A 6,424-nucleotide genomic window follows, 5' to 3' on the forward strand; every position below is an offset into this window, starting at 1 on the left:
AATTTTTTTTTTTTTCCAGCTATCTCTCATATATACAACTTTGATCCCTTTATAGTTCATGCCTTATCAAAATCCTCTTAAGAACTGTACAGTTGAAAATGGAATATTAGCTAAAAGTCAGGTAGATAGTTAAGTGGGAAAATAAATGGGAAAGCATCTTTTCTTTGTATTTTTCAGATTCTAGCTAATTTCTATAATTAAAGAAAATCAGGAGTCTCTGCCGTTTTTGAGTTTTATCAATTCTTAAATGTTAATTAAAGGTCTTTTAAAGTCAAAAGAATCTATAAACATGTAAATCAGGATGATTTTGGAAACCTCCCATATCCTAATACAAAAATATGTTATGAGCACTAAGTATTGAGACCTTGATTGGTATTGGAAGTTCAACAAATAAAAGTCTTTGTACTGTACTGTTTAACAGTCTGCTTGGGAAAAGAGAGAGAGAGAGAGATGTAAGGAAAAAATTATAGTTAAATAAAAAACATGCAAAAGGAACAAGAGGGAGTAATGGCCTCACCAAGAGGTACAGCCAGATGGAAAGGAGTGGAGTTGGGCACATTTAAATAGAGGAGGGGAAACTTGAGCCAAAATAACAAAAGATGAGTCAAAGCTTGCTCTGAAGCCAGATGCAGTAGCTTGTGCCTGTAATCCCAGCACTTTGGGAGGCCAAGGCAGGTGGATCACTTGAGGCCAGGAGTTCAAGACCAGCCTGGTTAACATGGTGAAAACCCATCTCTACTAAAAATACAAGAATTAGCCAGGTGTGGTGGTACACCTATAATCACAGCTACTCAGGAACCTGAGGCAGGAGTATCTGCTTGAACCTGGGAGGCAGAGGTTGCAGTGAGCCGATTTCACGCCACTGTGTTCCAGCCTGGGCGATGGGGTGGGACTCTGTCTAACAAAAACAAAAAACAAAACAAAACAAAACTTGCTCTGGACAAATTATGGGTAATACAAAATTTTGCTAGATGGGATATTCTATTAACTGACGTGAAGGGCTTCATGGAGAACAAGAGAAATGAATGACTGATAAGATTTCAGGGAGGGAGAAAGGGCATTGGATTTAGAGAAAGTGTAGATAAATGTCTAGGTTCACAAGCAAAACTTTGAGGTAGTTTAGGAACCTGAAGCTTCCTTTTTAAGTGGAATAGGAAAAAAAAAGTAGGCATCAATAAAGACAACAAAAACCAAAGTGTATTTAGCTTACTCTGCTACTCACTGTATCAAGAGCTTTTAATATATTACCTTAATTCTTCCATGTAGAGTTGGCATTGTTAGTGTCTCCAGTTTGCCAAATAGGAATTTGAAAATTTGGGAAGTTATGTAACTGTCTCAGGTTCCGGAAGTTGTGCCTGGTAGAATTGTAATTCAAGATAAGATCATCAGCTCAGAATGAGAGGGAAGTGTTGAAGGGTGTGAATGAACTGCTTTGGGGAATGGGAGAAGACGCTGAGGGGGAGAGAGAAAAAGAATAGCTGAAGAACAGTATGGGCCCAGGTAAGGATGCAATCCTTTCCTCTGCTAAGAATCCACATTCTTTTCCAATGACGGAGGACAGAAGAGCAAATATTGGAGAATCGAAGATGATAGTCTTTTCTCCTTTCTTAATGCTTTTGCCAGTAAATAAGCCACGACCCTCTAAGTTAGCTTCCTTTTATTTTTTGACTGAATACCACGTGAAATTCAAAATCATCATAAAGGCCAGGAGCGATGGCTCACGTCTGTAATCCCAGCACTTTGGGAGGCCAAGGTGGGCAAATTGCTTGAGGTCAGGAGTTTGAAACCAGCCTGACCAACATGGTGAAACCCCATCTCTACTAAAATACAAAAATTAGCCAAGTGTAGTAGTGGGCACCTGTAATCCCAGTTACTTGGGAGGCTGAGGCAAGAGAATCACTTGAACCCCAGAGGCGGAGGTTGCAGTGAGCTGAGATTGTGCCATTGCACTCAAACCTGGGAGACAGAGTAAGATTCCATCTCAAAAAAGAAAATAAATTTAAAAAAATAAAAAAAATTAATCCAATGTTTCTGTGCTTTTTTTTTTTTTTAAGTATTAGCGTGACAAATTTGTAGTCTTAACTGTAGCTTTGTACTTCTTAATACTTTGGACTTTACCTATTCATCTCTAAACGCAGATTATTTTCAAGCTCATATTCCATCCGTATCCATTAACTGGCCTAATATAATAATCTGTAAGTGAGATGATGTGAATCTATGAGGAGACTATTTTCTTGCATATTAGTTGACCAAAATATGTATTTTTAAAATTTTAGACCGGGCACGGTGGCTCATGTCTGTATTCCCAGCACTTTGGGAGGCTGAGGCGGGTGGATCATGAGGTCAGGAGATCAAGACCATCCTGGCTAACATGGTGAAACTCCGTCTCTACTAAAAAATACAAAAAATTAGCCAGGCGTGGTGGCAGGCGCCTGTAGTCTCAGCTACACTGGAGGCTGAGGCAGGAGAATGGCGTGAAGCCAGGAGGCGGAGCTTGCAGTGAGCCAAGATCACGCCACTGCACTCCAGCCTGGGTGATAGAGCAAGACTCCATCTCAAAAAAAAAAAAAAAAAAAAAATTAAGTTATTTCCTTAATTACCTAATACTAGGAGACTCCAGAAAGCTTTGGTTGGCCTAGGCAGGAGGATTGCTTGAGGCCAAGAGTTTGAGAACAACCTGAGCCACATAGCAAGACCTCCTCTTTACAAAAAATAAAAATAAAATAGCCGGACATGGAGGTGCACAACTGTAGTCCTTGCTCTTTGGGAGGCTGAGGGGGAATGATTGCTTGAGCCCAATAGTTCAAAGTTATAGTGAGCTATGATGGCATCACTGAAGAAAGATCTAAAATCAATGCCTTTAGGTGAATACATTTGCAAATCTAGAAAATGAAGTGCAAATTAAAGCCAAAAGGAGAAAAATATATACAATAAAGATGAAAGTTGGAACCAATGCAATAGAAAACCTAAAAGAAGAGAAAAAGAAAAGAATTGAAACCAGAAGCAGTTCTTCATGAGATCAATAAAATTGATAAAGTTCTAAAAAGACTGCTCAGGGAAAGAAGAGAGGGTGCAATTACCAATATCAGAAATGAGAACAATGACATCACTACAGAAATGATAATGAGGAAATATCATATATAAATGTATGCAACAAGTTCACAACTTATGTGAAATATACAGATACTTAAGAGATAACTACAAAAGCTCACTTAGGAAGAATCAGACAACCTATAACACTATATATACTTTTCAAAAAATCAATTTGTAGTTAAAAGCCTTCCCACACAGAAAACTCCAGGCCCAGATGGCTCTCTTGGTAAATTTGATCAAACATTTGAGGAGGAGATGACACTGATTTTACACAAACTGTTCCTGAAAATTTAAGACGAGGGAATGCTTTCTAATCTATTCCATGAAGTCAGTGTTACTCTTATTACAAAACCAAGATAATATTTTACAAAAACAAAAAGACAAATATCCCTCGACTATGGACAGAAACATTTGAAACAAAATGTTAGCAAATTTAACAATGTATGGAATCGTTATAAAATTGGCAGAGAGCTCATGTGTAGAATGCAAGATTTGTTTAATAGTTGAAAAATCAATGAATGCTATTTACCTTATTAGCAAACTAAAAAGGAAAACCATTTAATCATTTCCATAGAAGCAGAAAAATATTTTGAAAAATACATGATCCATTGTGGATAAAACATTTGGCAAGCTAGGAATAGAAGATAACTTCCTCTACCTGATAAAGAACACCCCCTAAAAAACAAAATCCAAAACTTACAACCCAAAACAGCAAACTTAATGGTGAAAACATGAATGCTTTCTCCTGTAAGTTCAAATACAGGACAAGAATGTTCACTCTTACCACTTCTATTCAATATAGTGCTGGAATGAATTTCTATCTAGTAGAAGGAGGGAGGGAGGGAGGGAGATGAGGAAAGGAAATTCAGATTGGAATAGAAGAAACAGAAAGCAAAACTAGTTCTGGTAAGTGATATGATGATTATATAAATAGAAAATGCGATGGAGTATACAAAATAGTTACTAGAATTATGTGAATTTAGCAAGTTTGAAGAAACCAAAGTCAATATACAAAAATGGATTGTGTTTCTATATATTAGCAATGAACAGTCAGAAACAGAAATTTTAAAAACAATACCACCAATTATAATAGCAGCAAAAATATTAAATACAGATAAAGTTGATAAAAGGTGTATAAGAAAGGGCTGGGTGCGGTGACTTATGCCGGTAATTCCAGCACTTTGGGTGGCCAAGGTGGGTTGATTGCTTGAAGTCAAGAGTTCTAGACCAGCCTGGCCAACATGGTGAAACCCTGACTCTACTAAAAATACAAAAATTAGCTGGGTGTGGTGGCGGGTACCTGTAATCCCAGCTACTTAGGAGGAATTGCTTGAACCTGGGAGGTGGAGGTTGCAGTGAACCAAGATCACGCCACTGCAGTCCAGCCTGGGCGATAGAGTAAGCCTGTCTCAAAAAAAAAAAAAAGGAAAAATGTATAAGACAGACATGTTTTCTGAAAACTACAAGACAGTACTAAGAGAAATTAAAGAAGAACTAAATGAATGGCGATATATACTGCGTCCATGGATCAGTAGACTCAATATTACAAAGATATCAATTGATCCTAAATTTATCTGTAGATTGAATACAATCCCCATCAAAGTTCCAGTAAACATGTTTAGAAATTGACCAGCTGATTCTAAAATTCATATGAAAATGCAAAGAACCTAGAAGATCCAGAACACTTTTGAAAAAGAGGAACAATGTTGGAAGACTTGCTCTACATAATTTCAAAACTTACTATAAAGCTACAATAATTGAAACTGCGTGATATTTGTAAAAAGATAGAGAAATAGGTGAATGAAAAAGGAGAGAGATACTCTGGATATTTATATGAAGGTGTTTTTTAGATGAGATTAACATTTAAATTGGTGGACTTTGAGTAAAGCAAGTTGCTCTCCATAATGAGGGTGGCCCTTGACCAATCCATTGAAGGTTTTAGCAGAGGAAAAACCGACCACCTCTGAACAAGAAGGAATTCTGCTAGCAACTCTTCACTGAGTCTCCTGTCTGCCTATCTACTCCCTCAGATTTTGGACTGCCCAACCCTCCACAATCATGTGAATTAATTCTTTAAAAATAAACCTCTCTCTGGCTGGGCATAGTGGCTCATGCCTGTAATCCCAGCACTTTGGGAGGCTGACGTGGGCAGATCACTTGAGATCAGGAGTTTGAGACCAGCCTGGGCAACATGGTGAAACCCCATCTCTGCTAAAAATACAAAAATTAGCTGGGTGTGGTAGTACAGGCCTATAATTGCAGCTACTCGGGAGGCTGAGGCAGGAGAGTCACTTGAACCCAGGAGGTAGAGGTTGCAGTGAGCCAAGATCGCACCACTGCACTACAGCCTGGGCAACACAGCAAGACTCTGTCTCAATCAATCAATCAATCAATCAATCTCATACTCTCTTGCGGTATGTGTGTGTACGTGTGTGTATAAGTGTATATATACACACAATTCTCTTTTGCTGTATATATATGTATCTATATATATAATCATATATATGTATTTATATATAGTCTCGTGTGTGTGTGTGTGTGTATATATATATGATTCTTTTTCTCTGGAAAATTGTCACTCATACATGTCAAAATTTTTTTTCCCAGATTGCATGCTACAAGTTTAACCCCATATATTCAAGAAGTTAGGAATTACAATTGTAACATTACTAAAATTATTACTGAAAAAATTAATCTAGTCACCTAAATAGTAAATAAAAATAAGGAACTCACAAATGAGTGTGACATAATATACAAAAAATGGATTATGATAAATATCTCTAAAACAGGGATTAAGGCTAACCAACTTGGTAGCTACAAATATAGTATAATTGCTGTAATTCATAAAAGAAACTACACAGCCGATAAGCAACTTGATTATAGTAATGGGTAAAAAAAATACTCAGAAAAAAAATAATTTTTTAAATGACCATTAATGAGGAGATGGAAGTTGCTGGTTGGAAGTAAATTTTTCATTTTATCTTTCCTAGGGATATTTGCTGGATATAAATTGAGAACTGCAGACTATAATTGAAAAACATGAAGGCAAAATCTAATCTAATACAAGATTATATTGAAAGTTTTCAGGAACTGCTTGTAAAACTGAGTCAAGAGGCAAAGAAAAAATATAACCAAACTTAAGTCATCTTTAGACTCAAGAATGTAATTGAGAATCTTGATGCTGTCTTAGTGACAGTAGATTTAATGGTGGTCAAGTGCCTTGTTTTACAAAAACATTTTAGATAAATGAGTTACAATCATTTTGGGTAAAGTCTGGTGTGTCCCTGGGTCTACACACATTTTCTCTTCCGGTCATAAGCAGCAGGTTGGC

Source organism: Theropithecus gelada, chromosome 8 (assembly GCF_003255815.1).
Source record: "Theropithecus gelada isolate Dixy chromosome 8, Tgel_1.0, whole genome shotgun sequence".
Lineage (NCBI taxonomy): Eukaryota > Metazoa > Chordata > Mammalia > Primates > Cercopithecidae > Theropithecus > Theropithecus gelada.